This window comes from Panthera leo, chromosome B4 (assembly GCF_018350215.1).
Source record: "Panthera leo isolate Ple1 chromosome B4, P.leo_Ple1_pat1.1, whole genome shotgun sequence".
NCBI classification, from domain to species: Eukaryota; Metazoa; Chordata; class Mammalia; order Carnivora; family Felidae; genus Panthera; species Panthera leo.
Window position 1 is genome coordinate 110,629,210 of NC_056685.1, and position 17,060 is coordinate 110,646,269.

General features: G+C 37.0%; 1 long non-coding RNA gene across 1 annotated transcript; it reads right to left on the minus strand.

The window, feature by feature from the left end:
• Positions 1 to 8,765: 8,765 nt before the first annotated feature.
• LOC122223700 lies at positions 8,766 to 13,664 on the minus strand. The gene is made up of 2 exons (XR_006204404.1): positions 13,581 to 13,664; positions 8,766 to 9,098 (listed from the first exon to the last, which is right to left on the minus strand). It is a non-coding gene; the product is annotated as an uncharacterized LOC122223700 (long non-coding RNA).
• Between the last annotated feature and the right edge of the window lie 3,396 nt (positions 13,665 to 17,060).

Genomic DNA, 17,060 nt, shown 5'->3' on the forward strand with positions numbered 1-17,060 from the left:
ATAATTCAATCCAACCAACATTTATCAAATACTAACCTACCGCAGCAAGTACCTACCATTTGTTCTCAGTGTGTTTGAGGGAACTGAGAAATGAGATTTTTAAAAAAAGTGCTGCAGCCTTAACTAGCTGTACACTTTGGGCAGGAGCCAGGGAAGGGACCTAGTCCCATTGTTGGAGAACAGGGAGAGCCTCCATTGTGTGTTCTGAGAGATGCTGCAAGGTCTCTCCAGAGCTATCTTCTTCCTAACCGGATGAAATTCCTACTAATAAAGTCCAGTCCCCTGGGACAATCAATAAACATGTATTCATGTACCTATTCAATTTTTTTAAATTTATCTGTCTTCCCCTAGATAGATTATAAGCTGCTAAATAGCTTCATGAAAGGTATTCATTAATGTTTGCTTAATTAATTAATTGAGGATGAGAAAATAGAAAATAAAGGAAATGTTAAAACTCATAGTCTTTTTTTGTTTCTCCCACTGTGTCTCTTGAACTTTGATACTTCATAGCTTGAGAGTCTGTTGTTTGAATCCACATTCCCTAAGCCTCCCGATTGACAGGTTAACTATTTCCAAAAAGCAGGAATGTCCATAGGCAAATCCATAATGTACATAATGTGTGTCTAGGGCAATAATTTGCTTCTTTTCTCCTTCACCAAAGGTTTCCAGAATTCTTTAATATTATGAACAGTCCACCTAACTGAGCGAAAAATGATTGGATGAGTAACTACTATGCATAAGGCTCTGTGGCAAGCATTCTATTTATGCTATCATGAGTCTTAATGACGATTTAAGAAGGACTATGTTGTTAATCTTGCCCTACATATGAGAGATGTGGAGGCTTACAGCAAGGTTGACTTGCCTACCCAAGGCCACAGAGCAGGAAAGTGACAGAACTGGGCTTTGAATCTCAGACTGTCTGACCTCAGAGTTCTTTGCACCTTTCACTGTTGTGGCCAACACCTTGCCCAGGCCTCAGAGTCATCTCTGCCTTGAGGGTTTGGTGTTAGATAACCTTGAGTTTTCTTTCTGAGTAGACCCTTCAGGATCTGTGCTCCACTATTTCATTTGTTAGCAGCTTAACATGTTCTTGGCCCATGAGTAGTAAATTGAGATCCAGAGAGGTGAACTGACTTGCCCAAGGATGGCAGGCTATTCAGTGTAGCCCCAGGACCAGAGCCCAGGTTTCTAATATCCATCCCCAATGTGTTTAACATTCAGTATACTTAGCCTCATTTCCTGATTTCTCTGGCTTGTGGTCTCTTGTGGCATGAACAAATGCCATATCTCCCTCTATTCATTACATTATGCCCACAGTGACTAAAATTACCAGATCTTTCCCACTTCAATACACATGCTATTCCTTTTGTCTGTCTGGTATACCCTTGCCCTCTATTTTCTTCCCCACACCTCTGAACCTGGACAATATCAATTACTCTTTAGGTCTAAGTTCAGAAAGCACCTCCTAAAAGTAATTTTCCTTAATTACTCTCTCCCCTACTCCACACATAGGATTGTCAAATAAAATAGAGAAACCCAGTTAAGTTTGAATGTCAGATAATCAACAAATAAGCTTTTAATGTAAGTATATCCCAGATATTCTGTGAGGCACACTTACACTGAAAGATTCATTGTCTATCTGAATTTCAAATTTAACTGGATGTTCTGTATTATTATTTTCTCGGTATGGCAACACTACATATACTTCCAGATAAGGTCTGTCCCTCTTGTTATATACTCTTAAGAGTATGATTGAAAAAATGGGCAAAGAACTTGAATAAACATGTCTCCAAAGAAGATATACAAATGACCAGTAGCTATATGAAGCAATGCTCAACACCACTAATTATGAGGGAAATTCAAATCAAAACCACAATGAGCTGTCACCTCTCACCTATTAGGATGACTATTATCACAAAACAAAAAGTATTGATGAGGTGTAGAGAAAAGAGAACCCTTTTGTACTCTGTTGGTAGGAATGTCAAATGATGCCGTTGCTATGCAAAACAGTATGGATGTCCCTCAAAAATTAAAAATAAACTACTAATCCTACTTCTGGGTCTCTGATATGTAGCCAAAAGAATTGAAATCAGGATCTCAAAGAGAGGTCTGCACTGTCATGTTCCTTACAGCATTATTCACAATGGCTAAGATACGTAAAAAAACCTAAGTATCCATGATAAATGAATACAGAAAATGTGGGGTGCACATACAATGAAATATTTATTTAGTCTAAAAAAAAAGGGGGGGGGGATTCTGCCATTTGCGACAACATGGATAAACCTGGAGGACATCATGCCAAGTGAAATAAGCCAGGTACAAGACAAATATTGGGTAATTCTATTCATATGAGATATCAAAAATAATCAAATTAATAGAAACAGTAGAATTTTGGTTTCCAGGGTTTAAAGGAGATAAATGGGGAATTGCTGTTCAACAAGTATAAAGTTTCAGTTATAAACTATGAGTGAGTTCTAGATATCTGCTGTACAACACTGTGCCTGTAGTCAACAATACTGCTTGGTGTTAAAAAATGTGTTACAAAGGTAGATCTTATGTTAAGTGTTCTTACATAATATAATAATAATAATAATAATAATAATAATAATAATACCATCAGCATCTCCTTCATAATACTTAAAATTGTTATTAATTTTTTTATGATTCTTTGTTTATAAATGGTTTTTGTGCCACTCTAGACTCTAGGTTCTGTGAGGGTCAAGAGTGTCTATTTTGTTAACTATCCCCCCTGCACTTAGCACAGTGCCTGCCACATAGTCAATATTCAATAAATATTTGTTGTGTAAAAGAACAATGGAAGGAAGAAGGAAGGAAGGAAGGAAGGAAGGAAGGAAGGAAGGAAGGAAAAAAGAAGAGGGGAGAGGAAAGGAGGGGGTGGGAGGAGAAGGAAGGAAGGAAGGAGAAAAAGAAAGAAGTATGATATCAGTTTTCTTCTTGGATAAGGAGTGTTCACATTAATATGTGTATGATGTCATGATTGCAATAAATTATGAAAACAACCATTCAGTATCTGCTGCATTAGAGGCCAGTACATATATCCAATACCTTCATTTCTTTCTCACTTTTTCTTTCCCTGCCTTCCTTAATTTACCCCAAGGTCTATTTGCATGTGTTGATGTGCTCAGAAACTTCTTTCAAACAGAAACATGTTGGTGCATCAAGATATAGCAAGTTTTTTTTCCCCTTAAGGAAACCTTATAAATTTATTTATTTTTGAAAGAGAGAGAGAGCACAGGAGAGAGAGAAGGAAAAGGAGAGAGAGAATCATAAGCAGCCTCAATGCCCAGTACAGAGCCTGACTCGAGACTCAATCTCACAACTGTGAGATCATGACCTGAGCTGAAATCAAGAGTCAGACGCTTAACTGACTGAGCCAGCCAGGTGCCCTAAGATACAGCAACTTTTAAAAAGCTATCCCCATTCAGCTTCGTGGGCAGAAGATGTGGACAAGTGAGAGCCAGATCAGAATAGGAAGAATTAAAAAGGCAAATGAGGTGGCTGCAGCTGACCAACTTACTTGTGAGCAAATGAGACACCCATCTGGGGTACCCAGAAATAATCAAGATCTCTTTGTGAATGGCACTAATGTAAGGCAAACAGTCTTGAAATCTTTAAGGTTCAAAACAACATAATTTGAATTTTAAGAAGAAAAATAACCTTTTGTAGCTACACACTATGAGGAATCCTTCCAGTTGAGCTATTGGCAGAAATAACATTTCTAGCATTTTCTAGAAGTTTCTTCTCAGTAGCTTCAGCCTTATTCTGTTAAATTTGCCTAATTACTAAAAATAGCTTTCTCATGGGGTGCTTAGGTGGTTCAGTTGGTTAAGTGTCTGACTCTTGATAATGGCTCAGGTCATGATCTCACGGTTCATGAAATGGAGCCCCACATAGGGCTCTGTGCTGAATGTGGAACATGCTTGGGATTCTCTCTCTTCCTCTTTCTCTGCCCCTCCCCTCCTCGAGCGCGCTCTCTCTCTCTCTCTCTCTCTCTCTCTCTCAAGATAAATAAATAAACTTAAAAGAAGAAAAAAAGAATAGTTTCCTCGGGGTGTCTGGGTGGCTCAGTAGGTTAAGCTTCTGACTCTTGATCTCAGGTCTGGCCTTGATCTCAGGGTCATGAGTTCAAGTCCCACACCGAGCTCTGCACTGGGCAGAAAACCTACTTTAAAAAAAATAGTTTTTTCTTTAAAGATTTCCAGGAGATTGGATTATATAATGTGTTCCCAGTATATCCTCTAAAGTTTGCAAAACTTATTAAATCCCACTAAACTAGATCCTGCAAATGTATTCACTTCGCTCACACTTTATATTTTAAACACCTTTCCCTACCGCCTGCCCAAGAATTTACTTATCATTCCAGTTTATTCTAAATGATTCTTAATCCTTTGACTTTCTGGTTTTCCCGAACCTTGCCTTGGGCATAAATGACTACAAGTTTGCCTGAACAATTGTAGATGCTTTTACTTTCTTACACAACCAGACCAAACCAAGCTACATCATGAGACACTGGGCTCTGACTTACATTGGGAAAGACTGATTCCAAGAGGTTAAAGCAGAAAGAATAACCGTAGAGGGAGGAGGAAGCACACCAAAAACAAACTTTAGTTTTCCAAGTTACAAGCTGAACTGGCTGTTCTCCTCTGTCCACCTGGAGACCAAGCACAGTCACTCAATTCCTCAATTGTTTCCTTTAGGCTCAGCCCCAGCTTTCCTTTAGAAGTGAATTGGCTCCATGGCAACCAGGAAAACACAGCCTGGGGAAGATTTAGCGAAGCTAAACCCCACAGAAGCTGTGCCAAGCAAACACTAGATATTTGAAGAAGCATTTTATTCTGCCCATGGCAGTTTCCTGTGTACATATTAGAACAACGCCCTCTACGCCTCTTCCAAATATTCTGTGTTCCAATACAGAAGAGTCTTTAGTCTTAGAGATCCAAAACTCTGCTCTATAGAACATTGGCATCCACAGAAAGATGTATTTGTGTGTATATATACACACATGTATCTCTCTCTCTCTCTCTCTCTCTATATATATATATATACACACATATATACACATATATATACATATATATACACATATATATATACATATATATATACACACACACATGTATATATATATGTGTGTGTGTATATATATATATATATATATATATATACACACACACATATATCATCTATCTACCTGTCTATCTCTCTACCTCATTTCAATTTAATTCTACCCGGCAGTCAAATAATGAGCCTTTAGCACACACCAGGAGCTGCCCTAGGCTGATCATACAATGATGGAAATCCTGGTCAGCATCCTTAATCAAGTCACAGCCTGGTGGAGAAGATACACATGACACTGGAATCATACTATACACAGTTGTACGTGCTGTGACATTACAGCAGAACTGTAATGGCTGAGGTCATGATCTCATGGTTCATTTGATGGAGCACGGCTGTGGAGGCAGTGACGAGCTCTTTCTGGGGAAGTAAAGAGGGCTTCTCAGAACAGGAGATTCGTAAGCAGAAATTTCAAGGACCAGAAGCAATTTTCCGGGCAAAGCATGACGAGAATTCCAGGTGGAAAGAACACCTGGGCAAACACACGGAAGTGTGAGAATAGCATGGTGATTCGGGACATGGTTTTGAAGAGTAAATGAGAAAATCCATGTAAAGTTATTGGCACAGCAAGCGGGACTCAGTCATGTGATTGTTTTTCCTGGAGGAATAGAGTAGACTCGGAAGAGAGGCAGAGACCAGATTGCACTGGACCTACACGGTCATTCTGATCAGCTTGGACTTCACCTCAAAAACAATAGAGAACCATTGGAAGGTTCTAATCAGGGGGTAATGTGATCAGATTTTTGTAAAATTTTCATCCTTTATTAGATATAGACAACTGGCAAGTCCTGAAATTCATATTATAAAGACATATCTAAAACTTATATTTTAATGGCAAGAGTCAAGATTGCAAAGTGAAAGGGAAAGGAAAAAGTACATTGGAGAACATCCTCCATGAAGACAGTCATTCATGTTGCCACTTAGAAAAATTGCCCTGCATTTAGGATATTCCCGAGCATCTAGAGCTCTGCTCACCACCCACCACATTCTTTCCAAGAGCCTGAAATCCACCTTTTCTTTAGGTCCGTAAGACTTAGATGAGATCACCTGCTAGCCTTGCCTCTGCATAAACACTAATATATTAGTGACATGCTTATTTGAGAAAATACTAGACTGATACACTGAAGTTATATATATACTAGCATAAATGTCTCATCAACTACACTTCTTTCTTAGGCCGTGTGTGTTTGTGTCTTCATGTGCATCCCCATGAACATGGAACAGAACTAGCTAGCAGAAGAGGAAACTAAAAAAGGTTCATCAGAATGATCTTCAGGACATTATGTACACAATTGAATAACAATAGTTTCAGTTAATTTCAGCCAAGCAGGTTGTTATTTTGGAAGAAAAAGGATGAATTTATTTTACTCAATAGCTAGGTAGTGGGTTGGCTGCATTTGTTATTAAAACAAACATGCCTACCATAATTAGTCTGTGGATACTCCCATAATAATTGGGAACGACCACACCACTTAAATGGGACTTGATGTTTTTGGTCATGCATCAGTACGTGCCTTCAAACCTCATTGAGCCATGTGATTCCCAGTTTTGAGAGTCTGGCACTTGAAATGGCACTTTAAAACATTGGTTTATCATAATAGCTTCCTCCTTGATGAACGGTCTCGTTTTAATGATATTGACATGCTGGCTGGGTCTGAACTGGGCCTTGGCCTGCTAACCCTTGCCACTAGTGAAACACTTCTTATATGATAACCTTCATTTGCTAAGGCTGACCTTTGATGGAAATGGTTGCATTTTCACATGGCTCCAGGGTTTACCCTTTAAATCTCAGCTTATATTTTATTTTATTTCCTCAGAGAGATCTTTCCTGACCACTCCATCTAAAATAGTCCCATCCTCACCCCAGTGCATCTTTATCACCCCACTCTGTGCCTTGCCCAAACAACACTATCAGTCCCTAAGAGCTTGCTCATTTGTGGGTGTATGTAAATTCCCTGAGGCCTAAACCTCCTTGTCTTATTCAACACTGTATTCATAACACGTAAACAATACCCGCCATAGTTATTGATCAATAAGTTTATCTTAAATGAATGAATGAAAGGTGAAGTGAGAAAATGACTAAGCTGATAAAGGGACCAGAATTGATGTTACCAGGAAATAAAAGTTAAAGAAATATCCCTTTTGGGAAAGGGATCAATCACTTGAGAATAAGTAACTTACCATGGGAAAAAATATCAAGCCTAAATGGACATTTGTAGAATGAGATGTCATTTGAACTTTTTGAAGGAGTTCCCTCAATAAGTTTTTACCTTTTACATTAAAAAAATGTCCATATACTGATCACGACAAATGTTCATGCAAGGAAGAGCCAGGTCGGATCTCCCGAGATGTAATCTTCATAATGCACATGAACCTTTTTTGGGTACACTTCACTTTTCTAAAGAAATGAGAGGCCCTCTTATTTGCAAATGACAGAGATTAGACAAATTAAAACAAGATAAAATTGAGATAAAACAAATTAACAAACTTAGCTCCCATAAATCAATCCTTATCATACTTCTTAAAACTAACAAAGAGTAAATTTCAACTCAAAAGAACTAATAAAATAATAAACAGCAATGTGCTCTTCAAAATCTGTCCAAGTTTCTGACCCCGATAAATTAGTCTCTAGGAGGCTGGCATTTTATGAGAGATTGCTTTAGCATTAATAATAAAATTGAGGATCATAGAGCTGCACAGAGGGAGTAGAAAAGAAATGGCAAAATTTTCCCTGGGAAAAGTAATTTATTGCAAGGACAATTCTAGAAGATTATGCCCAAAATATGGTTTGTGGATATTCCAAACATGAAATGGTGGATAGCTGAAGATAGTACAGATTGATCAAAAATAAAGTCGTGGGAGTTGAACTTCATTTCCATTTGGAAGACAGCTACTTATATCTCCCCTGATGCTGTACCTTTTAGCCACTAAACTTGACCCTATCTCTTTGGCTCAGGCCTAATGGCTAGATCCTTGGCCAACAAGAAATCCTTGAAACTATCACACCAGAAGGTGAGATTTCTTCTTTACAGGAATTTCAGCAAGGCATTTAGCCACTTCTCATGAATAGTTATAGGCAAAATTAAGACTTGTGGACTAGGGATGCATATTTGGGCTTGTTTTTATTGAATAAATTCACCCAAAAAACATTAAGTAATGCATTAGGTAACAAAATATGGGGAGATTTCTGTATGGAGCGTCAGCATTTTGAACTTGTCTTCTTCTAGCCAATATTTTTAATGAATATTAAAAGTAAGATACAGAAGGAAGATAGCAATTTTTTAGACACCAGAAAATTGGAATGATTTCTTTGGCGATAATCTGAATTTAAAAGCTCAGAGAGGGTCAAAACTAAAAAATCCAATGCTGTAGCTCGAGGGAAAAGTTAAACTTCAGGGGTAAAGAATGTAATAGACCTGGCAGCAACAATATTATAGAAAGACAAAGAATTTTAATCACCTACAAATTTAATATAAACTAGCCCCAATGGATTTTTCAGAAAAAATAACACATTCATGCCTATCTAGGACTATAATTCCAAAGCTGAATAAGACAAAAACTGGGTTAATCAATATTTTTGAATGAGTAAACAAAGAGAGGAACAATTAATGAGTGAAACAACTAAGAAGCATTGTTGAATTTTTATTGGGCAAAACTGGTCATTTAAAGACTTGTATAAAGTATTTCCTCACAATTGCAGCTGCAAATATGTGATGCATTGCTTTACAAAGTAGTCAACTCCTCAAATCTGGCTTTATTAGAAGAAATGGCAGCATCCCTTTGCAAAGAAGGTTTAAACTGCATGAAGGAATTGAGTCAGGAATTGATGATGTCCAAGTCTCTCTCCACTTCTACAATTCTCTTGAGCAAAGTTTTGATGGAGGAAGAGTACAGATGACAACCACAAGAAGGATTCTTTTTCCAGACCAGAAAGGGAACTGGCCAGTTGTTTCCTTTTTTCCCTGACATGAAAAAAAAAAAAAAAAAAAAAAGACACATTGGTGAAGAGTCAAAATGACTCTGATAATATCAACTTTTTCACCTAAAGAACTGTGGACTTCAGGCATTCTAGTTAATCTCTCGAAGCCCCAGTCTCTTCATCTGTAAATTAAGGATAATATAACCTAACCTATGTGACTAGGTGGTGTCCTGACTGAAGAAGGTGAAGAATGTAGTGACTGGCATAAACTAAATGTGCAATACATTGTGACTAGTGTTCAAGGTGGAGTACACGTGTTCCAGTATATGCCAAGGTTGCATCTCTGGAGGCAACCACTTGTCTTTTGCCCTGCCCTTCTAGAAAAATACATCAAATTTCATTTAATTGTCCTATGTTCTTTATAGCCTCTTGTGTATACTTCTTTCTTTCTAAACTAATGGTTAGCTTTTCTCATTTGCCACTTATAAAGACACTGATCTTTAAGGCACAAATATACATGGAGAACCACATACACACACAAACACACACACACACACACCACACACACACAGATATGTATATTTTTTTGAAACACTGAAATTAATTCTCTTTGGAATTGGAAATAAATGGTTACCAAGTCAGTTCAGTCACAGATAAGCTTTTCCCTTAATCATTTACAACTACAATTTTCTCAAACTGGGGTCAGAATATATTTGCTAAGCTGTGACAATATGATTTCTTTTAGGCACACAGATATTCTAATACAGAAAGAATTCAAAGGCTTATTTAAAAACTAAAAACATCTGGAATACAATTTTGCGTTTCCTTTACATGAACATTACATTTTTAAAAACCGGGATCTGAAAGTTTGATATGTAAAAGACAAAAAATATTTGTACTTTTTAAAAAATGTTTATTCATTTATTTTTGAGAGAGAGAACACGAGCGGGAGCGAGGGAAGCGCAGAGAGAGAGGGAGACAGAGAATCCCAAGCAGACCCTGTGCGGAGCCCGACACGGGTCTCTCAAACCCATAAACCTCAAGATCATGACCTGAGCTGAGACCAAGAGTTGGATGCTTAACCAACTAGCACCTCAGGTGCCCCTATTTGTGCTTTTAAAAATAATTTCTATCAAACATCTCAGAAGAGCTTCTGAGATCACCTTCAGAGTGATGGGGAGTGCCTCCTGAGACAGAAAATATAATCATCCTTTTAGGAGTGAAACACTAAATTCTCATTCACTGACACCAAGGAGAAAATGTACAACGTTGCCATCACACTAAGCAACGCCATAGATCGACACTCCATTCAACTCCCCTCTCGTTACTCAGGGACTGTTCTGTTGTGAAAGCACACCCAATCCCAGGCGAATAGAATCAGCTTTTCTGATAGGAACAAAAGAGAAGTCTGACCTTTATCAAGCACTTGACATTTGTTGGCACTGTGCAAAGCACGGCTTTCTAATTTAACCTTCAAAATAAATCTATAAAGTGAGGTATATTGTTCTCATACTAAAGATAAGTTACCTGAGGTTTACTAAAGGCAACTGATTTGCCCAAACCATGCAGCTAGCGAGTGGTGAAAGTGTTTCTCAGTGTGTAGTTCCAGGGACCCTCACACTACATCACAGAGAGCTTCGTAAAGGAACAGATTCCTCCCACACCCAAAGGTGCTAAATGAGAGTGGGGACAATGAAGCAGAGGCTGCATTTTAAAACAAGCACCTTGGGGCGCCTGGGTGGCTCAGTCGGTTAGGCGTCCGACTTCAGCTCAGGTCACGATCTCACGGTCCGTGAGTTCGAGCCCCGCGTTGGGCTCTGGGCTGATGGCTCAGAGCCCGGAGCCTGCTTCTGATCCTGTGTCTCCCTCTCTCTCTGCCCCTCCCCTGTTCATGCTCTGTCTCTCTCTGTCTCAAAAATAAATAAACGTTAAAAAAAAATTTAAAACAAGCACCTCAGGTCATTCTGACCCTTTTTAATTAATCACTCTGGTGGGCAAGGCCTCTGAAAGACAAACATAAGAAAATGTCCATTCTTGGATGTATTCATCATTTTTTTTTCCTCCTGTTGAAATAATTTGTTTCATTTTGCATTAAATAACAGTGTTCGCTCCACTGTCAGGTACTCTCATACACGTCTTCATCTTCAAGTCAAGGCTAATGACTTGGCTAATGACAAGGCTAATGAGGTGTTTACCCCAAAGAATTAAAAGTGAGTATTCAAGTACATGGACATTCGTGTTCACAGCAGCATGATTCAGAATTGCCAAAAGGTCAAAAGAGCCCCAATGCCCATCAATAGATGATGGATAAACAACTAGTGGTGTATACACATGGAAAGGAATAAAGTAGTGATACACACTGGGGCATGGATGAACCTCCAAAACATTATGCTGCACAAGAGAAGCCAAACACAAAATATCACATCTTCTAGGAGTCCATGTATATGAAATATCCAAAACAGACAAATCCGTAGGACAGAATTCAGGCTGGAGGTTTCCAAGGGCTGTAGGGAAGGGGTAACAGGGTAAGAACGCTTAATGAATAGTGGGTTTGTCTATGAGTGAGGTAAATGTTTGGGAACTAGAAAAAAGTGGTAGCTGAACAACATCGTGAGTGTACAAAATGCCACTGAATTATTCACTTTAAAATGATTAATTTAGGGGCGCTTGGGTGGCTCAGTCAGTTGAGGTCTGACTTCAGCCCAGGTCATGATCTCATGGTTTGTGAGTTCAGCTCCACATTGGGCTGTTTTCAGGGAAGAGCCCACTTTGGATCCTCTGTCTCCCTCTCCCTCTGCACCTCCCTCGCCCCGCGCTCTCCCTCTCTCTCAAAAATAAACATTAAAAAGAAATAAATAAAAGGTTAATTTTATGTTATGTGAATTTCACTTCAAATTATTTTTAAAAAATAAGAGATAATACTACTAGCTTCTAATTTCCTTTCATATTTGGTCCAAGTTTGATGCTAAAAGTACTTTTGGGGGATAGCTATAGTGATGATAACTTTATAATATTCCCGGATTAAGTGTCTCTAACTCCATGGCCAACAGATGGCGCTCCAGTTTCAATTGTAACGGAAGTTCTCAGAATATCTCACACAAAGGTCTCCGTTTCCATTAATAACGAGATTAAACGCATGTCCTTAAAACTCTGTTATGGGGCTAGAAACTAGAAACTTTGACTGATGTTTCTTAATTTCCCTTAGAAATTACAGCCTAATCATAAAGTGGATATACAAAAATAAATAAATAAATAAATAAATAAATAAATAAATAAATAAATAAATAAATAAAATAAAAATAAGAGTGACTATAAAGCAGCAACTTTGAGTACAGAAGTCATACATGAAAATTTTTAGTGGGGCCAAAACAGTAATGATGGGTAGAAAAGCAGAAGTTTTACTAGCAGATAGACCTAATTTCTAACTCAGTCTCACCATTTTCCAACCATGTGACCTTGCTTAACAAAATTGCTTAGTCTCTTAGAATCTGTTTTCTCCTGCAAAATGTTGATAACACATTCTTCCAAAGTTAGTTGTAACAATTAGGAATAATGTGTTTGTCAAGTGCTTTGCAAAACATTTAGTAGATAGTAGGTACTCAGTAATATTTAGCTATTCTAATTGGTGACAGATAAAATATAGAAATACATATAGGATTTATTGGCCTTGGGTCATATGCATTTAAGTTGAATGCAGTCCATTACTATTACCTGCGTATTAACAGCATGGAATTTGACACACCACAGACGTATTTGTAAATTGTTAGAGTCAGTTAAAGTCTTAAATGCTTATGCTTTCTGTAAGTCAAACATTGAAGTGACATTATACTGATACAGCAGAAAGTTCATAATATATTATTAGGTGGAGAGATAAAACAGATTGCAAAACAGTATTATAGCGTAGTCCCAATTTTGTTTAAAAACTGTATATCTGGTAAGATACAGCAATATATTAATGTTGGTTATCTTTGGGTCATAAAACTATAGCTGATTTCAGTGTTCTTAATACTTTTTACACATTTTTAATATTTTCTATAATAAATATGTATTAATTTCTAGTGACACACACACACACACACACAAATCTTTTTCATGTACTACTGTGTGAAGCTAGGAATATATCAGATATGGACACAGCAAGTCTGTGAACCAGTTGGATCCCTAGAGGAAGTACACTCAGAGCTTAGATATATAGTGCCCTGGGACCTCCCTCCTGCTTAGAATTCTCCATAGGGGGAAAAATAAATGGAAAAACAAACCCAGAAGTGTTTCTCTTTGCCAGTGTTTCAGGCCAGCATATGTAAACAGTATCAGTGAGATGTTCAAACAGCTGATTAGAAAGGAGAAAATTCAGTTGGCTTCACAATTTGGAATCATGTCAAACACGCTCTCAAAAATAAACAGACATACCAATGTCAAAATTTCTTACTAGCCTTAATTCATAAGACAAAGTTTTTGTATTTATAATAATTTGGGAATATTCATCAAAAACTTTAAATACACATATACTTTCAACCCAGCATACCCTTTTTCTAGGACTCTGTCCTATAGAAAGACATAGACTTGCACCAAGATTCATGGTCGAGGGTTGTACAGGGCAGCATGGCTTATAAGAACAAAAATTGCCACTAATGGGGAATGATTTTTACATCACAAGGCATTCATACTATAGAATGCTATGCAGCTGTTAAGTAGAATGCTATAGATTTCTAAATAAGGACATGGAATGATCTCCCACACACATTAAGTGGAAGGAAAAGAGTAAGAGCTATAACAAAAGTAAGATACCATTTACATTTAAAAAAAAACCTCTCTTTGTGTATGTGCGTAATACTTATGTACACATATTTAAATATGTAAATACATAGAAATATTGAAAAGGTCTAGAAAGGTAATACCTAATTATTAACAATGATCATATGTAAGGAAACTTTTTTAAACTATGTTTTCTAAATTGTTTTAAGTCCTCTCTCTCTCTCTTTCTCTCTCATGCAGACACACAAACACACACACACACACACACACACACACAATCATACATAAACACATACACTAATACATGTGTCTACTATGTGCTAGGTTTTAATGTAAATGTCAAGGATGTATTAGCATTCCACACCAGAAATAGCCCATTCTTATGAGAGCTTTCAGTGTTGAGGTTCATCCCTGGGACTTTTCACAGACTACTGGCTATATGGTCTAGTCAGACAATAAATAATTATTTCTGCAGGTTGATCAAACAATTTGTGCCCCAGAGGCCCCCCCACCCCCGCCACTTCTCAGTAAGGGAAAAAAAGAAAAAGAAATAAACGAGCGCAGATTGAAATATAAGAAATAAAAATTTGAAAGATAATATGAAATATTATATTCTTGAGGTTTTCTTTGAAAAGATACCCCCCATAAAAGCATGAATAATAAAGGAAAACGTTGCTAAATTTGACCATATTAAAATTTAAAATATATTAAAACCTCAGGAAAATAATGTCATAAACTTGAAGAAGATACTTTTGACACACAGAATCAATAAGGGAATAGGAACCAGGATGTATTTAAAAACATCTGCAAGAAACAAGAAAAAAGACAAACAACTCAAGAGAAAAAAAAAAAATGGGGAAAAGTCATAAAGAGCTTTTTTAAAAAAAAATGTTTATTTATTTATTTTGAGAGAGAGCAAGTGAGAGAAGGGCAGAGAGATAGAGAGAATCCCAAGCAGGCTCTGCACTGTCAGTGTAGAACTTGATATAGGGCTCGAACTCAGAACTGTGAGATCATGACCTAAGCCAAAATCAAGAGTCAGATGCTTAACCACCCAGGGGCCACCCAGGGGCCTCAATAAAGAGTTTTTTATGGGTAGGAATTACAGATGCTGAACATACACAAGAAAAGACATTCAACTTTATTAGTAATCACAGAAATGAAAATTAAGACCACAATAAGATACAATTTTATAACCACTAAGTGTACACAAATACAGGTCTGACGTTGATCAATATTTGTAAGGATTTGAACCAATGGATATTCATATACTGCTGGTAAAAATGTAAACTGATTTATCACTTTGGAAACAGGCTTGACACCTTCATATTAAGTTAAATATTCTATACCCCCAAACCAAACAATTCCTCTTTTAGATATCTGTCCTTGAAAAATGCTTGTACATGTACAACAAGAGACGTGAATAAGAATATTTGAGACAATATTATTCACATATGCAAAAAAATGGGGAAAAACCCCCTCAAATTTCCAGGGATAAGAAAGTGCTAACTGAATTACTAAAGTTACACCATGGGATATTATTTGGACTAAAAGGGAATGAACTGTAGCTACTTGGAAGTATATGAATTACATTATATGAATTACATTGTAGAAATGTAATGTGAAATGAAATAAACAAGTCACAGGTGCTTACCTACAGCTCAAAATGCTCAGACTCAAGAAATACCAAACAATACGTTGCTATGGAAACCTCAATTTAAAAAAAAAAACTATAAATTAAATAATGATTTCAGGAAAGTAGTAGCCTCTGAGCAGGAGGCACAGAGAATGTCTCTGCTACATTTGGTGTGCTACAAGGATTAATCAAGTTCTAGTTCTTGAGATCAATGGTGGATTCCTAGGTACTCATTTTAGTACTGTGCTACTAGATTATATAGATGTTACTGTGATTTTTATGCATCATTTGTTACATCTTTAAAAAAACTTTTTTTTTAAACACAACTTCTAAAAGAGAAAAATTAAATCCAAAGATGAATAGTATGTATTCAGGCATGTTAGCAGTTTGCTTTTCATGTGTATTCCATGTTCTTTTCTTTAGTACTTTCTTAAATATACAAATTTTAGACCTCATGCTCTTCAGATTCTTCTTCATAGAATAGCATTTTGTCAAAGAAGGACAGGAGTAGAATAGGAACAGGAGAGGAAAATCAAAGAACCCTTCCAGGTACAATGGGACTCTGAAGAGACAAGTTTTAATGTGTCACTAGATGGTAAATTAATTTTACTTTGATTGGAAAACAATCACAGGTTCTGGTTGTTCAATCTAGCCTGCCATTGTGAGGTTAAGTTATAAGGTCCTGCCAGTTCTAAAATTTTAACTTGAAACAGACGATCTCTGCTTGTCTTCAGAACATTATGGTAGATTTGTACATCGTGATGGAATTTATGTCTGAACTTGCTTCTCCCCATGATTAACAAAATTCACTGAAAATACTTGCGAACTTGAACAAAATGTGCTTATCTTTGGGTAATATAAGGTTTAAATTCTAATTTTATTTTTGGTACTTAGTAGATTCACTTTTTATATTTGACACCTTAGACTCCCAATTTATGCAAAGACCTCTGTAAATTTGGGCCAAAAGCAATTTAGCTAGTTATACTAGTATTTCAGTGTAACATCCTTCTCAGCCAGTCATATTTGATCTGTTCTTACATCACTTTTTCCCTGGGTGTAAGATCTCTTCAATAGATGCTAAGAATGGCAGTTTTGTAGAAAGAACACAGAATTTAGAGTGTTAGTGCCCGCGTTCAGGTCTGATTTACTTAGCAACTAGGTCAAGTTACATAACTTTTCTGGGCTTCACTTTACTCATCTGGAAAACACAGAAAATAATTGTATTAGTCAGGCTTTTTTGTCTGCAATTCATTTTGCTTTCAAACTCAATTCAAGATAGCTCAAAGAACAAATTCAGGTACTTCACATTCTAGAAGTTCAAGAGTCAACACAATTAGATCCAGAATGTCTTAAGTGTCTTTCCCTATCCCTCTTTTCTATCTCTCTCCAAAGATTCACTTTCTTATGCAAACAAATCCTCATCATTTGGTAGGAAAAACTACTTCTAATTGACCCAGAATCACATTTTTCCAGTTTAGGAAAGGGAAGGCAGCAATTATACCACTCAGCACCAGATTGGTCTGTCTTTCTTTCTTTCTTTCTTTCTTTCTTTCTTTCTTTCTTTCTTTCTTTCTTTCTTCTTCTTCTTCTTCTTCTTCTTCTTCTTCTTCTTCT